Genomic DNA, 21434 nt, shown 5'->3' with positions numbered 1-21434 from the left:
CTCAATTTCCCCTTGACTTACTATTTAAACAGTTTTCCAAAAGCCAGCCGAACACAGTTAATGTCCTCTGAACCTGTGGGCAACGTAAAGTACAAAACTGTCTGACCCCAAAGTAACAGTTAAATATAATGAGTTATCTAAGCACTCTATTAAAATAAAACATGAACATACCACTTGTACTTACCCTGCAGCCTAAAAGGCAGTAGCCAGTATTATGTGCAGTGCTGTAGCACCTTCAGAAACCACCCTAGTGAGTGAGTCTTGATTCACTTTTGTCATAGTGTTTCTGAAATGAAAACCTGAAAGACAAAATCACTTGAAAACTGTTAGGCAGATTCAAACTTCTTTGTCTACAAAACTCTTCTGAAAGACAGACTTGAGTCTTGTCTGGGAGCACCAACTGGGTACAAAGATCCAACACTGCTGGCATTAAACTAGTTTATTGTACATGGACACAGTTAGCCTAGTATAGATTACTCCTGACCAGGAGGAGGAAAGAACAATTACAAGAAGCATTGATGCCAAAGCCCATTTTGCTTTATTGAGAAAGAGATGAAAAGGGAAGGAAGGGAGGAAGGAAGGGAGGAAGGAAGGGAGGGAGGTAGGGAGGAAGGGAGGAAAGAAGGAAGGAAGGAAGGAAGGAAGGAAGGAAGGAAGGAAGGAAGGAAGGAAGGAAGGAAGGGAGGGAAAAGTTGTAACTAACATTTCTATATATGTGTAAAATTTGGCAAGGGCATCTTTCAACGACATCGAAAGTATTAACTGCATACTAACAGAGTATCAACTACATTTTATTTTATTTTATTTTTTTATCCTTTAAAGCTCTTACCTTAAGAAATGTTGCTTACCTGCAACTTCCAATAACTGAGGCAGTTCTTCAGCAGACCTCCAATCGTGTCCCAGGAAATTAATCTTCTAGTGCTCGGGGTGAAGAACCTGAATGAACCAGAACTTTGAATTTGTCTTGCACTCAGGTAAATGTGATTAAGAAATGATAAGGCATGGAGAATTAACTTTGACAAGGAAAACCTCCTCACAAACTCCCCCTCTAAAAAAGATAAGAGGAAATATATATTAGCATGTTTTCAGCACTGACATAAAGATGTATTTAAATGAAAGGATAGTAACAGCAACAGGGAAATATTTGCAGTGAAAATCCTGCTTGAAATAAATGTTGGGGGGGAAGATAGAAAAAGATATATATATATATATATATATACTTTTATGGTGCTGAATTAAGAGTCGTGAGTACATTTATCTTCAAGTTGTGTTCGGTACTGTTAAAAAACTGATGCTTTTATTGCCAATTCCTTTAAATAATAGAAACATATAGGGCAATGGACAGCCTCCCACACACAGTCTTTATTAGTATATAGGTTGTTCTATTTCAATGTTTGTTTCAAAACCATGAACTTTGGGTCATTTTATTAATTCATCTCGCTCCTGATTTCAAAAATACCACGTGGGAGTTTTCTCCTTTATATATGTTTACAGTAGTGAGCCTGATTAGGGCTCCTGTTAAATATCTAATGCTTAAAGGAGCCTTGTTTCATATTTTTTCAACTTTTAAGTCAAATTAAGTCCTTATAGCACAAAATAATGAAAAACACTTGTATTAAACTGTAGTAACATTTATTAATTCATGCCAAAACTCAAGAGTTATATTTCCTCTCACTTTGGAGATTAAACAGAGATCAGTCTTAATTCTTTCAACAATAACAAGAAAACTTCTCCAGCGCAGTCTGAAAACTGGATATTTAGGCTGGCCTCCAGTGTAATAGAAAGTTAATTCGGCTCTACGATTCTCTTAAAGGTGTTTGTGGCCAGGCTTTTAACATCCAGTCCTTAGTTGTTCTTTGGTAAATGGTGGTGTTGAACATTTCCACTCGTACACAACAGTACCTTATGAGGCACAGCTGGTATGTTCTCCAGACACCAAGGGCTAATCTGCACGTGCAGAATGACATTTCACAGAAATTAAGGACTTCTACACATCTCACATTGTACAACAAGATCAAGGAACGTGGTTTAACTTCTGTAATATGACTTCAGAATGATATTCAAATTTAAAGTTGTTAGTTGTCTTCGGGCATCTAGGGCAGTGAGAGCAAGACAGAACCGGAGTCATCTATATGTTGGATACACCCAGCATCTCTGTTGGGGGAAGTCTGCTGGGGGTATTCGTGGAGACAAGACTGTGGGCCAGACAGTCTCTCCATCAGGACAGTATTTTGGCTGAGCATTATAAAGCTAGCAATAAATCAGTAGTCTTGTTTTGTTTTGTGCTTGTACAACAGCTATCAAAATAGGCATATAGTCTGTGAAAGTAGGTTTTGTGCACTTGTTTAACAGTGAATGACGTTTCAAATACTGTTGTTGTTGGAGAGATATCTGTATTTCCAGGCTTTCCAACCATCACGGTTTCTTCTAACTGTATTGCAGTGCTTAACTAAACATTATTATTTATTTATTTTTTATTTCTTCCAAAGGAAGGGCACATTTCAGGCTCATTTCCTAGCTTGGGCAAGCTTAGGTCAGGAGTGAAGCTGAATGAAGTTCTTTCGGCAGGTGCAAATGCAGCAGTTCAGTTGGGTCCAGCTCCAGTGCCCTACTTCTCCAGTAACATGAAAAAGGAGATGCAGTGGGCCCACTGCTCCTCTTGGGCAGTCAGCATCTTACCAGCTTGAGACCTCCTGTCATCTCTTTGTGGGTTTTGATGCCCTATGTGTGGGTAGGTGGCTCACCTTTGTGGCCCTATGCAAAGTGTCTCACGCCACAAGAGAGGAGGTCTGGAAGCACCTCCTAGTCAGGAGATGAAACAGCTCTGGAAGAGGATCTCCAGTAATGTGAGAAGAGATGGAAATGACCTGAAAATGCAGAGAGAAAGCTGCCTCCACATGTTCACGTTTTCTGCCTGCCATGGGAATGGGTCTGGCTTTCCCAGGGTCCCTGTACCAGCAGGGACCTCCTGGATCACATCCTGTGCCCAGGGGAGGTACAGAGCTTGGGGGACAAGTGGCCCACGTGATGACCATCCTACACTGGGTGCTTGTGAATGTGCTAAAAGCCAGGCTGCACTTGCATGAAGTAATCTGCTATGTTGGACAATATCCTGGCCAAATCCTGTACCCATTCCATCCCCAATGAGAGCCCCTTGGTCCCTTTTAGATGGTAAGGTTTTGTTTTATAGTTCTGTTTTTTAAAGCCCACAGCTCTACTGAGGTGTTGTCTGAAATCTGGTACTGAATGAATAATAAATAAATAATAATAATAATTTCAAGCTGTCCCTACTGAAATACAGTGTGGGTGTTGCAGTGCACAAATAAACACAGAAGACCGGCTCAGATTTACCAGTTCTTATTCAGTTTGTGATCAAAACTAGCTGTTAGTTCGTCTTCCCTTGAGGAACGGAGCTGCTTCATTAACCCACTGCACTAAGAAGACCTTGCATCGACACCTTGTGTTAGTGACTTTTCACACAGAACCTGTCATTCCAAGCAAGAAGTGGGTTTGTGTCCTTGGAGCTGGAACTAGAGAAAATGTCATTGCAATTTAAACAACAGTGATCAAAAGTAGCTGTCACTAATCAACAGGACTCAGTTCCAGTCCTTTATACTAACCCAAAGTAAGCAAAAAACACCGTGTTCAAAGAAATGATTTTTGTATGAGACTTGACTTTTAAGTTTTACGAATTTGTGTGCAGAAAATATTCCTTTTGATCTGAGTTTAGTGACTTTCCCACATGTATAAAAAGAGTTAGCAGAATAGGTAGTAAATTAAACTGGAATATAAAATAAAGACAGCACCAGACAACAGTTTCTTTATGGTTTTACCAGCTCAAGAATGAGCCATGTTAAGAAATTATTGATAATGCTCTTAGAGCATGTGATTGCTGTGGAAAAAAAAAGAAGCAGGGAGAGAAGCTGCAGACTCAGGGCTGGGTTTTGCCCTTGGGGTTGAACTCCTGTGACTGGCAACAGTTTGGGCAGTTGCTCCTTTGGTTCACGTGGTAGATGCACTTAAAAATCATTTGTGTTAAAGGCGATTGTTTGTAAAGATCATCAGTTGTTAACATTTCTCTGTTAAAGGCCTTTTGTGTCATGCAGTGACAAATTTTTGAATCTGTTGGGGCGAAGAGGTGATACGAGAGTGTTTCCACTGTGTGGTGGGAAGAAGAGCCAAAGCTCTGCTCTCATTTCAGTGCAAATAAATTATGTTGAAAAGTATGCACTGCACGTAGCTTTGCACGACAGTTGGAGCATTTTAAATGAATTACAGGTTAAATCTCTGTACTACAAATTCGCTGAGCAGCAGCATCTACACCGCTGATAATTGCTAATGAATCAATCTATACATCTCCAGATGCTCGAGAACAGAGCTGGCCACTGAATTTAAACATGTTGGATTTTGTAAAGCGACAGGTAGCAAAGAATTTCAGGATTTTTTGATCTGTTTTTGGTCAGAAGACATTTTTGTTATCTTTTGTTTGCAAACCACCACTAAATATGTTGATGAGGATAGAGAGTCAAGTAGCAAAAGGCTATAGCTTATCTTCTGTTTCTTTGTCTTCTGTAGCCATGACCCTGTATCTTACAGTGTTGCTTCTTAATTTTCCATTCAGTCTTGCTATATTTACCTAAGTAAGCATGTGTTATTTTAAGCTGTATAACTCCTCCTGGGTTTGCTCTGATTTATTAACTTTCTATTTCCTCTAGGATTTTAAATCAGCAGGGGGTATACAAATGACAAAAAGCGTTTACTCAAGAACTCACTCGCTGAACTAAGCTCACTTGGGTAAAATATATATGTAAAAATTAAAACTTTTGGAAAATAATTAGAAAAGAACACGTGGAATTTCACACTGAAGGTGATCTGCAGCAGGTAGAGATGTTTGCTTTTATAGCAAAACATGCCAATAGCTGCACTGTGCAGTCTGTACTTTGGATAAAGCACACAGCAGAAATGCTGTCATGCCCACAGTCATTCATCAGGGATAAGAGTAGCATTTTCCAAATGGACTACTTCATTCAACCTGCCTTCCATTTTGCGGGTGACAGCTCTATCTCCCTGCTTGCCCCGCAGTGGTTCCTATCCAAACACAATGCTCCGTGAACTCCTTTGTTGCAATAACTCCACTTCATAAAAAATAAACCAAAGCTTTGTCTCAAAGAATATCAGGACAGCTTTCAAAAGAGGTGAGATTTGTTTACAAAGAGAACAAGAAGTAAATGGATGAGGTAGAAGCAGAGTGAAAAGGAAGAGTCATGTCTAAAGGTTAATGTAAAATGGAACAAAACTCACAGGAAGCACTTCAAGGAAAAATCTGAGGCATCTGAAATGTAAGAGAAACTACATCAGAGAAAGTCTATTAATCACTAGGCCATGAAATCATTAAAAAGCCCTTTTGTATTTATTCTAGAATCAGAACTGGGCAGGTTCTCAGACCATTTTCCTATCCTATTCAGCAATGGAAAATGTTAAAATGTTTATTTCCAACTCTCATTGTGTGGAGGCTGGCATTAAAAACACTGTATGTATTCTCTTCCAAATGTTTGCTCTTACTATATCAGCACAAAGGTGTCCAAAGATATTTAAAAGATGTCCGACGTCACAGTGAAACCTGTCTTTTGTGGTCCCACTGAACTGATGGGTAGTCTTTATATTTATGATGATTTAAATATTTATGATTAATTTTATTTTGTGTGGTTCAAAGGGACATATCTGGGCTTAAGCACAAGGGTGAATAAGCAGCACCAGATAACACTGTTGACTCCAAAGGAATTACTATCAGTTTCTGTTTCGATAACTACTCTGTGATTAGCACCTAGAAAAACACTAGTGCTGGAAATAGGACACCAAATCAATGGCAAGTTGCATTTCAGATTTTAGCTTCCTAACATGCAAAAAGGTAATTAGATTTTCTTTATGTTTTTATGATGTATAATAGCATTAGTGATCTCTGGGTCAGGTGTTTCCTGGCAGTTAATGGTGGGTTGGGTTAAGAGCCCCCGGGTTTATCTCAGACCTTTTACTCTTCCAGCCAGTCATTAGCTGCTAGGAAATGTTTGACTCAGAGGTAATTATTGCTTAAATATTGTCTCTAAAAGCTTCTTATTACTATCAATTCATTTTGCTTTTGTGCTGTATTAGCAGGCCTAAGTAGTAATACAATTAACTATAGTAACGAATCAGGCAAATAATAAAAGCTCTGCCAGCCAGGGACTGGACCAAAACCAATTACTTTATTTTCTACATGTTTCTAGTTTAGGGTTGGATGCTGACACTGTAATAAATCCAAACAGGGAGAATAAGTGTTAAGTAATCTGCTGAAAGAGAAGAAGGAAAAGGAGGAAAGGAGAAGGAAGAACAGTCAGCGCTGGGGAGGGATTGTGGAGAAAGAGAGAGAATAGTGTAAAGCAAAAGTTATACTTGGGGAATAAGAAATGGTGCACACAAGTAATGTAGTACGCCAAACAAGTTCATGTATTTCATCACCAGTAACCTTCTTGTGTCTTTTTGTTTTTTAATGTGTGTAAACAATGGACTGTGGCTTGAGGCCACAGTACAAATATTAAGCAGGGCACTTTCCCTTTGATTTTGTCAGAAGTTTCCTGCAAGGAAAGATCTCATTTAAAAATTTCCTGAAGCAAATCTAAATGAAACATTATCTCAGTAGCAACCAAAACTTTGTCCCTTTTTCACCTGGAGAGACTGTAGCTCAGTTTCCAATCTGCCTCCATTCGTTACCATCCATAATTTTTTTTTAAGCTCTCTTCATCAACCATCATGCAGAATGGTTCTTTTCTTTTCTTTTATTTTATTTTATTTTATTTTATTTTACACTCAGTAGTTCAGCTTTTCAAACTAGTTCAGCATGAAAACAAATGTCAACCCAGGAATTTCTTTCTGGGAAGAAGTCATAGGAAAAAAAATCTGTGTTAGAACACAATTAACACAATGTTGTGAGAAGATATGAGTAAGTTTAAAGAATATACTAAATTATAAATATGTTCTAAGTATTCCTAAAAGACAGTTAAAGAGTATTGCAGTAGCTTGTGGTGATGGCTGTTGTTAGCGTGTTGTCTCAGAAACCACAATGTTCCAGTTAGGAGGCTCCAAAGGTCATCTTCAATTGTCCCACATCTTCTGAAGAAAGTATGCGCTGGTTCAGTAGTACAGACTTTACTGTCAGAAAGAGATAGTCCCAGCATGCCTGATCCAGCAAGGTGTTCATGGATGGCTACAGGAAACCAGACAATGACAGGAAAATATGCATTTGATACAAAGCTTGCATGTTTTCTGACTCTCATTTTTGTACAACAACCAAAGAAAGGCATTGCAAGTTGAAAATAGTATGGTACACCATGCATCCTTCTTATGATATTAGGCTGGTGTTGAATTCCTAGGCAGTCTTTTGCATTGTATTGACAGCTGTTTTTCACTTCAACTTTTACTTATGTAAGGTGTTCATGAAGAAGTCTATATTCAGCAGCGAGACTTCCCACTGACCCGTGTTTTAGCAAAACCTCTCTGTCAGCACTCAGGCCAATCAATGTTTCAGAAAACCTTGAGCAAATACGTTTCTAAATTATTCAGGAAGCAGGTTTACAGCTGTGCTTAAATTAAGCCTATTGTGTGCGTTGAAATCACATTTAAGCATCTCAAATATCAAGCCTGATTTATCTTGATACTATGATTAAAAAAAAAAAAAAAAAGAGAGAGAAAGCAATATTTCTGTAATCAGCAGAATGTACCTATCCTGGAGACCACAAATAGTACACTTCCTTAATCACAATTATTTGATTATGTCATGGTATCTCAGAACTGAATAGAACTGTTAACTTGACCTTCTACTTTAGTCTGCAATAATAACTAAATGCCATAATTAGTTATTTACCTTAAATAAAACCTAACGTCTGAAGGTATGTGATCCAATTAGGATCCTAAGTGAGTCTCAACAGTAGGTTGAAAGTAGGTTCCTCAGAAAAAATGTGAGACAAACTGTTATAATAATAAGATAAGTACTTTCTATTTTAGAATTAATTTCAAGTCAAATTAAGTGATTCAACCTGATTTTTTTTCAGAAAAATTATTCAGTGTTATAAGGAATAGTATCTTCTGTGCTGGAAAGTAAGCTACCCACAGCTGAGAATCCCATTCTCTAGAGCAAAATAAAAGTAAGGAGCCAACCATCAGAATTAATGATTCTCATATAATCCCTTTCTCTTAATTCTTCATCGTTTTAGCATTTGTCACCACCCACCAGCTATGTTTGCCAGATGCCTTCAAAAGCAACCTTTTTTTTTCCTGCTTGTATCTTCTTGTAATCCTGGTCTGAAAAGGAATGAAAACAATCAAAACAGTGTCCTCAAAACTCAGGAGCCCATGGCTTTCGGTGCCAGCTCTCTAAGCTATAGATTGGTTGTTATACAGCTTACTTGAGAATGGAAACTTGAATTCTGCATTTTTGAATGCTGCACCGGGGTGTGAGTGATGTGCAGTCCTAGGTGGTATGTGGCTAGGTGTCAGAAACCTAGTGAGCTGATGTGTTTGTGTCCTGCAAACCCAAGCAAGGGCTGCTTGCCAGGGCGTGTGCATGGAATGTGGAGCAGCAGCTCATTGACTCGCCTGGCAATTCTTTGCTCTTCAGAGGCTGCAAGTTAGAAAATAGTTGTTACAATGAAATCTCAGCTGATTCTTGCTGATTCTTAACAAAAGCAAAAGCAACCCTATGCAAGCCTACTAATTGTTCTGCATTGTAGCATAGTTGGTCACGCAACTGTCCGTTTTGCTTATCATGCCACCACAGCCTGTATAACACAAGAATAAAAAGGAAAAGAGAGGTCAGTCTTGCAGGGCATGGTAATAGATTATATCATTTTATATCAAATTATATGAACATCATGTGAATTACTGTCTCTGAGTTGCTTTTACTTTTATGTATTCACTGAGACAGAGATTGTGTTATGCAAACTCAACTGTTGCCTCTTTTTCTATCTCTTTTTTTTTTTTTTTTTTTTTATCAGTCCTGTAACATACTGTTTTGATGCCCATTTTTTACTAAGTTGAGATAGAATAGGATGCCCCAGCTGGAGATTTGTTTGATCAGTTCTGCACATATCTGTAGTAAAAATACGCTTTGTACGGTAAGAAAAACATGGAGAAAAAACAGATACCAGTGAGGACTGAAAGTGAAAAGAGGGGAAAACTTTAGTCTTCAGTCTTTGGCATGGACTGACTGGGGATACACATTTTTCCTACCCAGGTGTTATGGGCTAGTAGTTTTCTTTAAACAACCAGATGAAAATAAGTCTTACGGAAAATAAGGTCTTTTAGGAACAGATGGCAAAATGAGAGCATCGTATACATGGATGTCCAGGAGAATCTGTATATAGATAATTGAAAGTCACTGAGCAATGTACCTGTTTATTTCAAAATATGAATATGATGAATATGGTCTATGAACAATGTAGGCAATGAGAATAGGTCTGCCTGAAAGACAGAAATAAATTAGAGCCCAAAATGAAGGACAACTTTTCTGAAGAATTTTAACAACTATTTAACAGTGTGTTCCCAGGGATTTGAAAAGCCAGGAACTAGTAATAAACTCAGAAATGTCTTGCATTTAGTACAGATAAGTTAATTAGTAGCTCTTAAGATGCAAACTGTTAAATAAGAAGTGTCAGTAATTATTAATTATTATTAACACAATCTTAGGTTTATATGGGATCACAGAAGTCAAAGAAATAGTAATTTAAAACTCCGTTAGCAATTAGGACATGATTTAGTTTACTCCAATAACCTCATAATGTACACATGGTTTAGGCTTTTCAGAACCAGGCAGAACTTCTCTCTTGCTGTGAAGTTTATTCATCTCCTGACTATGAAGCACTCACTGGGTACCAAACTGGTGTGCTTCATCCTGGTCAAAGAGGAAAACATGCCAAGAGAAGGGGACTCATACCATGTTATTTTCTTTACCAATGACAGGACCATAAGGGCACTTTTTTCTGCATGCTAGTTAGATTTTTCTGTGTCACTTGGTAGGGGAAATGAAGGCATTTGTGAAGGCAGTGCATGACACTTTCTTCACTACAACAACACTTCAATTTTTTCCCGTGTTGGGACCTCACAGATTTACAGCAGTGCTCCTCCAGGAGTTCCCCAGAGAAGCCAGCCTTGCTTCAATTGTTCTCAACCATGTTTCTGGAAGATACGCTAATGAGTTCTCATTGACATTTCTTCAATAGACAAACTTGGAAGAAGAGCCTGAGTGGGCTCTTCTTTGGGAGAACGGTGGTTTTCAGAGAACAGGGGAAGAATTCTCCTCTTTCTTCTATAGAGCATAGGAACAAGACTAAATGCTTTGTTTCCTAAGAGGAGAAGACAATAGAAGATTCTGGAATAACACGTCTGTAACTGGAAATGTTGATATCAAAAGTAAGGCCAAACTTATTCTTGTTGCAAACGAAGAAGAACTTGCCAAGCCTTCTTTCAGCTTTCAGCTGTGTAGAACAAAACTCTGAGCAGTCATGATATGCATGGCTTTGCATTTTCTAAATATCAGGATCCTTTTGCATTTGTAAAAAAGACTGGTGTAATTGGACACCTTTAAAAATTATCAGAGAATCAATGCATAAATGTGTGCAAACAACAACATTTCATACTACGTCAAATGCTTGAAATTAATGAAGATAATAAGCAATTTGGTAATTTGAAAAATTTTAAAGCAACTAAAGTCAAATTTTAAAATTCAGAAGTTTTTATTATAATCCTTGAAAAGTTTGATTCCACCACCTTTTAAATAAACAGAAGTGCTTCCTGTGATGGAAATAGTTGCTGAGTCACTCTTCAACTAAGAAAAAACATATCTACAAGAACAAAGAGATTATTTTCACATTTTGAGAAGTTCTGAGTAATTTTGTTTGCATATATTACATAAATATGGAAAATGGTAGTCCATATTCACAGAGCCACAGAATCATATATTTGCTGAGGCTAGCAGGCATCTTCTGGATATTGTCCAGCCCAACTCTCTGCTCAAAGTAGGGTTTCCTAGAGCAGGCTGCTAAAGACTATGTCTAGTTGGGCTTTAAATCTCTATGAATGGAGACTCCACAGCTTCTCTGAGCAACCTCTTCTAGTGTTTGAGCACTCACAGTAGAAATATTTCTTATTTTTAAATGAAATTTCCTGTATCTCATTTTGTGTCCTGTCTCTGGACACAACTGAGAAGAGTCTGGCTCTGTCTTCTCCCTTCCATCAGGTTATATGCATGGTTAAAATATCCCTGAGCCTCCTCTTCTCCAGTCTGAACAGTCCCAGCTCTCTCAACCTTTTCTTACAGGAGAGGTACTCCAGTGCCTTACTCACCTTTGTAGACCTTTGTGGGGTTCTCTCTAGTAGCTTCTTGTCTTTCTTGTACTTGAGAAACCCAGAGCTGGAGTTGATATGTGTGGCCTCACCAGTACTGAGCAGGGCAGGGGAGGATCACTTGGCAAGCAGCCAAGGATACCATCGGCCTTCTTTGCAGCAAGGGCACAATGCTGGCTCACAATCAGCTTGGAGTGCACCAGGACGCCCAGGTCCTTTGCTGCCAAGATTTCTTCCAGCCAGTTAGCTCCAGTGTGTTCTTATACCTACAGTAATTCCTTCTCAGGTGCAGGACTTGGCATTTCTCTTTATTGTTTGTCAAGACATTCCTGCTGGCCCATTTCACCAGCCTGTTCTTGTCCCTGTGGATAGCAGCACATCCAGGCAGCCTATCAACCATTTCCAATGGTCTTGTGTCATCTGCAGACTTGTAGGTGCAGTCTACAGCACTCCAACCACCAGCTGGAGACTTAGTGCCACTGTTCACAATCCTCTAAACACAGTTGTTCAGTTTCCTGCTCCTCTACATGCTTGTTCTTCCTGAAGACAGGATATTTGCTTTCTCACAGTCCTCAGTAGCCTCCTTAGTCACCATGACTTTTCAAAGATGATGAAAAGTTTCCTCAAAATGCACTTGTGGGTGCATTCTGTGATGCCCCATGAATTTATGTCTTTCCAGTTTGTTTAAATATTCCCTAACCTTATCCTCTCCACTGAGGGTAAATCCTACTTTTCGCCATGCCCTCTTCTCTCAGGACCCTGAACTCCACCATCTCCTGGATCGTGTGTGCATTATTCTATTGCACATCTTACAGATATTGCAGTTGTTCATGTCACCTATGAAGATGAAGCAACTGTGTCAGATGAAGCAACCAGTTGCCGGAAAAAAAATCATCTACTTCTTCCTGGCCAGGTGGTCTATTGTAATATTGTGCCCATACTGGTATTCTCACTAACTCAAGTTGGTCTATTGTAATATTGTGCCCATACTGGTATTCTCACTAACTCAAGTTAATCCAATCTCAATGGTTTATGATGCCTCCCTAGGTGGAGCTTCACACATCCTCACTGTATTCTCACTAAGCTCACTGCCACGGGCTGTACTGCTGTACCTGTTTTAGACATGAACAACTGTTCAGAATCTGGGACTTGATCTGAACTTCTGGCTCTGAAAAAAGAATGACACTAAGTAGTCAAAACTGCTTGCCAAAGTTTGCCTTTAAACAACTTTTGGCTGTTAAGCCCAGGCTTGCTCATTTGTTTGCTTGCTTTGGGAGGCTTTGATGCTGTTAGTATAGTTACTAAGTCTTCCTACAGGTTACTGAGTCTCCTCAATTTTATGGTCCAAGCCCTGGAAAGAGCAGTACTTAGAAATCAAATTTTCAGTCATAGGTAATTAATTGCCTATTCTTTGCTAAACTATGTACATTTACATTTGAATTTGCTTCTCCTCAAAAAGTAGAAGAGCAAATTTCAGAGTGTGGTGGAGGCACACAGAAGACTGGGTATGTCTTGTTTAAAAGTCTGTGTGGAGCAGATACTAATGTATATCTAATCCTACTGAAGGGGCTTGTGTGTTATTCCTGATTTTTTTCCAACTTGGAAAATATTTAAAGGTAATAACTAAGTTACATATACAGGTGGGGTGAAGAAGCAAGTGGAAGATTACTGGCACCATAAGTGACTCATTATTAATCCTGTGGTAGAGTTTTAAGTAAGGACTTAAGAAAGCATGGAAAAAAAATATGAAAGGCAAAACACACTACATTGATTATCTAAAATGTAGTAAATGGGTTAATTTGTATTTTAAAAGCCTTATGCAGTATGCTCAGTAGCAGCTAACGTTTGAATACCAGCCATCTTTGCATGTCGGCTTTTGAAGCCCCAAGAGCTTTTGCCATTTGTTCCGATTAGGTCTGTCTTCAGGAGATAAGTCTCTCAGGTAATTTGAAGCACGGGCACAAAATGAAGTCCGTTTGATGGTCTGAGACTAGAAAATGTCTCTTACCCAATTAATTAATGCTGTTCTTTAAAAATTCCTGTTCATGTTCCATTTTATATGTCATTCCCTCAGATGTCTGAACCCCAGCGCATTTATTCCAGGATTTTTTTCAGTGGCTCTGAAGAGTTGCCTCTTATGTAAGTAGCTACACTTTTTACCACAAGGTAGACAATGGTCTGGATCCCTTTTCACATGTATATGCACGGTGGCACACTCCCACCAGATCATTTCACATGATATCTGCTGTAGGGTTTAAAGCTGAACTGACCTTTTTTTACTGCAATATATTACATCCACCAGTCTGAGGATTATTTAGCACCAGAAGCAAGCAGAGGGTAGAGACAAAGGAGCTAAGCTCTCACTCTCCGTAACGTTGCCTGCTCCATCTTCCTTTAATATTGCAATTGAATTTACATGCTCTGAAGATTTCCTTTAACTTTCATACCTTTTTTTTTTTTTTCCTTTGAATCTGTGGCTGCTAGTGCTGAGTGCAAAAGTGATTTCTAGCTATAAAGCCGCTGCATTATTTAAGCTCTCGTCTCTATTATGTAGTTACTTTATTAATACCTTCTTTAAGATCATGACCTTAATTCAGTGTTTAAAGGAACAAAGGCAAATGTCTCAGTCAGTGACACATTTCTCATTTTAAGGAGAGATAAACCTCCTGCTCAGCCCAGAATTATGGAAGTTGGAAATGTAGGAAGCATTTCCCAGCACACGTATTCTGTAAAATATGCTCCAAGGCAGAAAATGAGACTTCTGAGCCCACTGCCATCGTCAGCCATTTTACACATAAGTAACGTTTTTGTGTGCGTGGCAGACATCTTGCAGAGAAATAATATCACTTGTGCATGGCAGCCAGCAGGAGACATTGCTAAACAGTACCCATTCTTTATTAGAGCTGTGTTAACAAGCAGGAAAAGGATACTGCTTTATTTTTTGAGCCCTGCGAAGGCACTAGGAAATTATACTGCTCTTACAGGCAAACAAGGATATTAAACATTTCACTTTTATTGCAGACATATCGCAGTACTGTGAGGTGGTCTAACAGATATAAAATTAAAGTGCTACACCAGCTGGAGAAATTCTGATACTTGTCCTTAAGCTGGTAATAGCTCTGTGTTGAAATATGTGTGAAAGTGATTCACAAATAGCTCAGAACTGGACGTAGGCCTGGATTTTCCTTCTCCCAGTTCCTTCATTCCTTTTTTTTTTTTTTTCTTTTTTTTTTTTTCCATCCTTCCTGCTGCTTTCATCTCACTGGTGATCTAAATGTACTCAGTGAGATGATATACTGGATCTGGCTGGGATATAGTTAACTCTCCTTGCAGCATCCCATATAGTTTGTGCTCTGCACTTGTAGCTAGATCAGCACTGATAGGACACCAACATTTTGTCTATTGCTGAGCTGTCCTGGCACACCATCAAGGCTCTCTCCAAAGCCACTCAAAGTCAATAGACCAGGGGTAGGCAAGAAGTAGGTAGGGGACATCACCAGAGCAGCTGACATAAGCCAACCAAACTTCTATATTCTATGCCCCATGGTGTCACACTCAGCATAAAGAGGTGGGAAAGGCGCAGAAGAAGGAGGGAAGGTCTCTCATCATGAAGACGTCTGTCCTCCCAAACATCCACTACATGTATTGAGGCCCTGCTTCCCAAGATGTTTGAACATCACTCATTGATGGGAAGTAGAGAATAATTGTTTTTTCTCTCTCTCCTTTTTTTTTTTTTTTCTTCCTTGCAGCCTTTTCTTGTTGTTCACCCTACCCCTGTCCATTCCCCATTAAATTATCCTTATCTCAACCCATGAGCCTTTTTCTTTCCCATCATACTTTCTTCCCCTCCTCTCTCTTTCGGGGGGTGGAAGTGAGGGAGCACTTGTGGTGGATTTCATCTGTCCATCGTGGTGAAACCACCACAGATACTGCAACTGGTAAGAAAAAGGTGTTTTCCTATAAACTGTACATTCGTAGAGAAAAATAAATGGGAAGCAAAAAAATTCTGCTAGGGTTTGCTAATGTCATAATTTCAGTAATTTTCTCTACATAATGTGGTTCTTTAGCACCACCAAACTTGTTTTTTTTTTTTTTTCTTTTTTTCTTTTCACATGCTGTAAAGCACAACTGCAGTGCTAAATCCAGTATCAGAAATTAAAATGGTGCATTGGGTGTACTTCTAAAAGCCTGGCATTCTGTGGAGCAGAGAGTACTGCTGCTGCTCCTTGCATAACTGAAAGAACAGGGAGAGATTAAGATTAAAAATAGACGTGAAATAGAGAGTGTTGTCAGATACAATTTGCCAGACTTTTGATCAGAAAAATATTTTCTATGACATTTTTTTAATCAGTAACTGAGATCTGCAGTACTATTGTTTGCTGTAAGAACTGTAGGAATTTTTAACCATATTGGTGCTTTACCTGTGCATTTTTCCTGGGTTATTATGTCCATTTGTAAGACAATACTTTTTTTTTTTTTTTTTTTTTTTTTTTTTTTTTGAGGTGAATCTTTGCTTTGCTCTTGTAAACACAATCTGTTTGACCACCCAGTATTGATTCATGTTTTTATAGGTGGCTGCCTCACACAGCTGTGACACACATGAGGTGCTACGACACAAGTGAAGCGTTGCTAACCACTGCAATGTCCAGACCCTGCCTTGCATCACTCCTTCTTTATGCAATTTTCATCATGTTCTATGCCAGATTCTTGTTAATAACCAAAGGATTGTTCTGTTAGTTAAACTTCTGTGATTTGCCCAGAATTTAATATATGACATAAACTGGAGATCTTGAGACCTGAGGTCTCAAAAACAAAGTGTTTTTGCTCTTGAAGAAAATAATAGCAGTAGATCACTGCAGAAATTTTGGTAAGGTATATTTCACACAGTAGTGTGTGCATTTAAATTAGTAGTTGGAACTCATGTCTTTGTATGGTTATAAAACTATATGATTGAAATCCTAATGATCTTGCACTGACACATTGGCACTTGTCCTGGGCGTATCCTTTCTCCTTGGAAAGCCTGTGGAAGGTGTTGTCATTTGATTGTCCAAGTTTCTTTAATATCCATCTAAACATCACGAAGCACTTCTTTACTGTGCAGGTGATAGAGCACTGGCACTGGTTGCCTGGGGAGGTTGTGGAGTTTCCTTTCTTCAAAAGCCATTGGGAGATGGTCCTGGGCACCTGCTGTAGGTGTCCTTACTTGAGCAGCGAGGTTGGAACAGATGACCAAAGGTCCCTTCCAATCTTAATAATTTTGTGATTCTGTGATACTTTGAAATAGTTTTTCTTATTTGTTTCCTTTATTTTAACTACTTTAACTACTCTTCTTTCCTGTCTTTCATCCTACAGTTTTTAACTGGATTAAAAATATTAAGCTTCATGAAGGTAGCACCTTTAAGTCTCTGATTTATTTATTTATTTATTTATTTATTTTCAGACTTTGTTAAAAGTGTCCACCATCTTCTGAAGAAGAAAGAGGAACAGAGGACAGTCTGAATTCATTTGTGAAGGATAGCTGCTTCTTATTATCTGTTGCATGCAAAAGAAATGTTTCTTTTATGTGCCTGGTGACTTTCCACTGGTGAGGGAGAAAACCATTTGATGAGGCTAAGTATTTGGGGAGAGTATTAGGTATTAAACTTCTCCTACCTTCAGAATTTATGAGATACACATGGATTTTTCTCTTCTAGAGCATTAAGGAGGCTTGTGCCAGACAATGATTTGTCACAAAAGAATCTGAAAGAGAGGGAAAAAAATGGGGCACAGGGAAAGAGTGTGCTTAACAGAAAAGAAAGCCCAAATTCTCTTTATTATCATTAGAAAGTGTCAAGACAATGCAGACACAATTTGCTCAGTGTCTTAAAACTAAAGATTTTCACACTACTCAGGGTTTTCTGGAGCTGATTTATACACCTGGCAGTGAGCTCCAGTTTGTACATGCTTTGAGAAAACTCTCAGGCTGGCAACTAAACGTTATTCCTCTGGTCCTGTACTAATGTAATGTATTAACACTTTCATTTTATTTGCATTTTTGGTTGGGTTTGACTTCTAGAGATGATCATGAAAGTACATTACTTTTGGAAATTGTCTACTGGAATTTGCATTGGAAACCTTATTATAAAAGTTACACTCATCCTGAGAAAGATGTAACTTGACCCCCTATCCAATGCAACAAAGATTTCAAATATCACAGTATCTCTTTTAAAATAATTACAAAAAGAAAATAAAGAAAATTGGGTAACAAACTATCAATTGATCATAGTCTGAGAGCATCTGTGAGTAGAGTAAGGACAAAATCTAAAATACACTATTCATTTTGATTTGATTTTTTTTTTTTTTTCCAGTTATATTGTTTAGGTTACAAGCATTCAGACAAGAAGGTGATGAATGCCAACCCAAATGCCTTGATGAAGTCTCCATATTAGTAGTAGAGACGGAAAACATTTTTGGTAGTTGGTTGAGCCCTCATTGTGGGAAGTCAAAGCACCTGTTTTAAATGCTGTTGTCTTTCTAAAGTAATAAAATGGAAATGTACTCCCCTGATCTGAAAATTAAGCCAGAGATTGGAGATTAGTCAGAGTTCTTAGGAGATCTTCTATATTTTATTATATCTTCCAGCTGATAATAAGCTTCCTCATTATATTTTATTACTTGTCCAGTCCCTGTAAGAAACCATTTTATGTCTTTGATAATCCTTATCTACTTTCTACGTTGCTTTTCTACTATATCCTGTATTTCTTATCCACTGTTCAAGATTCAGCAACATAAAAGTAAGAGAATGACTTCTGTTTCATTCCATACTTCATTTCCATTTCTATTCCCATTTCTCATTCCATTTTCATTTTCATTTCCACTTCCACTTTACCTCTCTTTCATAACAGTTTTGAGACTCTTTAAGTGTGTTTAATGAGAGACCCAACTGAGTGTTTTTTGGCCCAAACCTAAGCACACTATATGAGCTAGATTTCCCTTGCCTACCTAGTAGCTGACTTTTTCAGCAAACTCTGGTATCTTTAATATCATTGTGTCATCGATATATACGTTGTCAATATAATTATAGCTTGCTTACTCATGTGTTCACTTACTACTATTCAGAATACATTCTATCACTTTTCTCCAAAGGATCTTACTATGCTGACCTGCAGATCCCATCTGCTCCACCAAATAAATAAAAAATAAATAAAAACTTCAGCACTAGAAACCTCTCAGTCCTTTAGCACAAAGGTAATTTAAAGAAATTTCTCATATTTAAGCGTTCCACAGCTCAGTTCCTTTAAGGGTCCAGAATTTATTCCCGGACCTATGTGTGGCTCGGCTGAAATAAATAGATCAATAAAAAAAAACGATGTTCTAGGTGCTCAGGGGTAAATAATGTTGTCCCACTTAAATTAAGGAATTCAACTCCTAACTTTACCTAAACCTACTGCTTTTAATGAGAGTCATGTTTTAAAGATGTTTCCAAAGAGTATCAACAATTGTTTTTTCTTGCAGGCTTTATTGACTTTTCAGAATGAATCATTTTTCTCCTAAATCAGTAAAGCAGTTTTCACCAGGAAATGTGAGGTGACCAATGCTCAGCTACTAGTAAATGTTAGTTAATATGGAATAATTTATGCTACATGAAAAGTCAGTTTTTTTCATACTAGTGGCAATTTCATTGCTTAGCTTTAGAATCCTGAAGTCACCTCCATACCTGGACAAACTGATTATTAATATTGCTCCATGTTATTACAGCTAGATCATCATCAAACTCAAGGAGATTTTCACATAGGGAGGCAGAAATGGAATTTCCATTCTTGTTTGGATGTCCAGCATATGGAGTTTGACTCATGAAGTCTTTCCCAAGCATCATTTAAACTGCTAAATAAATTGTTTCTCTTGTGACTAAAAGACTTTTGGGATATTTAAATGTCTCTATTAAAGCTTGCTGTCAGGATGGAGTTGGTCAACTAAGAGTTACATGTTGGCAGGCCTTAATTTGAATGGCTGCTTGCAGTCATTCTTGGTGTGGGAGCACTGTATAACATCTTTCCCATCTGGACAGAAATGTCTGCCAGTATACCATTTATGGCTTTGTGTTTTATTATTATTATTATTATTATTATTATTATTATTATTATTATTATTATTATTATTTTTCTGAGAACAGTGTAATGCATTTTAGAGCTCAAACTTGAAAAACTTTGTGATCTTTTATCACACATGAAAACGGTGAAATTTGATGAAATAATGTAATTTCCAAAGTCTTTCTTCTCTCTGTGACTTTTTAGTAGACAGTTAATTTAAAAATAATAAATTAACTCTATCCAGATTGAAACCTATGCTGTAGTTGAACCCTAAAATTTGCCAGTAATATACCTGAGTGGCAAAACCCATTCTCAGCTCTTTGTCATTCTGGGAACTCTGCATAGACGGTTGCTTCTGAGCAAGAGCTGAGCTGTCAGGGAGCACTCATGGCTAAGGAGGGGCAATGAATCACTAGCATTTTACACAGGAGGAGTCTCATGAACTCTTCTTAGAAGTATTAGTGTTATCATTACTTGGTAAAGGCTTCAAGGAAAGGCAAGGTGCAGCCAACCCCCATCACCACCTTGTGTTACGTCCTGTCCCCAGCTGAAGTTTCCAATTATTTCTATTTGGGCCAGCTTCTATAAATGTATCTCTAACTGCATGTTATTTTCTGAAGTTTATGTCAAGATTTGTTTGGATAGCCTGGTCTTATTCGATTTCAACTTCTGAATAGCAGAGTTGGAAATTTGACTCAGTTGCATTTACTGTAATCATCCTTGCTATGCAAACGGTGATCTCTGAACAAGCTTATGCATTTTTCAGATCTTTGTATGTTTTCACAGCAAATAAAAATGTCTAAGACCCTTTCTACTGCTTGACGCAGGTAAATTATTCTACTTCTCCCCTTACTCTCTACATAGATATGGGAAAAAAAAGAAAAAAAATGTGTCTGGTGAGTGACCAGTCTTAAAATATTTGTCAGTTCCTAGAACCACTGATTCAAAAATTGTAGTACACATCCTTTAAAGCAGTAGCATTAAAATGAGGAACAAAATGGATATTTTTTGTTCAGACAGTGTAATCTTTAATCTTTCTGTGTGTCTTTGAGGTAGGCATTGAGATTCTTTGCATATTCAAGTTACGCACATACTCTGAAAAATAAACAAGTATTCAAATCTATGCTTTTTAACTTGTCATTTTTAGAATGATTTTGAATTTTCAAACCTCCTCATGAGTTTGCATATTTCACAATCATACCACCAATTTCAGTAATCCTGTGTTTTCATTTTTTCCCTAAGGGTCTGCTTAAGACTTTGAGATTAATAAAAAGAGCCAAGAGTTCAATAGACAGGAGGATCCAGGTAACAAGTTCTACAAAATTGTATGCAATGTGTGAAGTATGTAGTAGGAAAAAAAAATTTTTTTTTGTGAGGTTTTCAGTTACCACACTATTATGTTGTATGGAAACGAACAGGTTTAAAAAGACTATGAAAAGGTATACAGTTTTAAATCAGCAGTCTCCTGTTAATTGTGGATGTCTGGAAAATGATATCCTCCTAGGCAAAAAAACAACTTTAGATTTACTTGGCCAACATGATAAATTTATTGAACTTACTGCTCAGAAATTTCTGCAGAGGAAGACCTCTTCATAAAGTCCAGGTGGAGAGACCTTTGGACTCCAGTCACTGTCCTGTGAGTTTTCCAGTCAAAACAGTGCACAAAAACAAAGTCTTTAAGTGCATGAAATTATTAGTACTCATGATAAAATGACAGTGCTGTGTGATGGCACTCACATAATTGTTTAAAATCCTGATAAATTAGTTTACATGAGAGTATAAATTGTAATGTTATTTATGACAGCTTGACAGCTATGTTCAAATTCATTTCATTGATACAGTCATGTTTCATTATTAATATTTCCTAGCACAATGTAAACCCATTCAGCTAATCAGCATCTAAAATAATAATTTTAATTATAATTAGATTGGTGTTTAAAAAGTTAGAAGATTTTCTCTTCAAGCTTGGCTTTAGGAACAAACAATTAATTC

This window comes from Cygnus olor, chromosome Z (genome assembly GCF_009769625.2).
Source record: "Cygnus olor isolate bCygOlo1 chromosome Z, bCygOlo1.pri.v2, whole genome shotgun sequence".
Lineage (NCBI taxonomy): Eukaryota > Metazoa > Chordata > Aves > Anseriformes > Anatidae > Cygnus > Cygnus olor.
The sequence above is the reverse complement of the archived record's forward strand: the minus strand, read 5'-3'. Positions refer to the sequence as shown.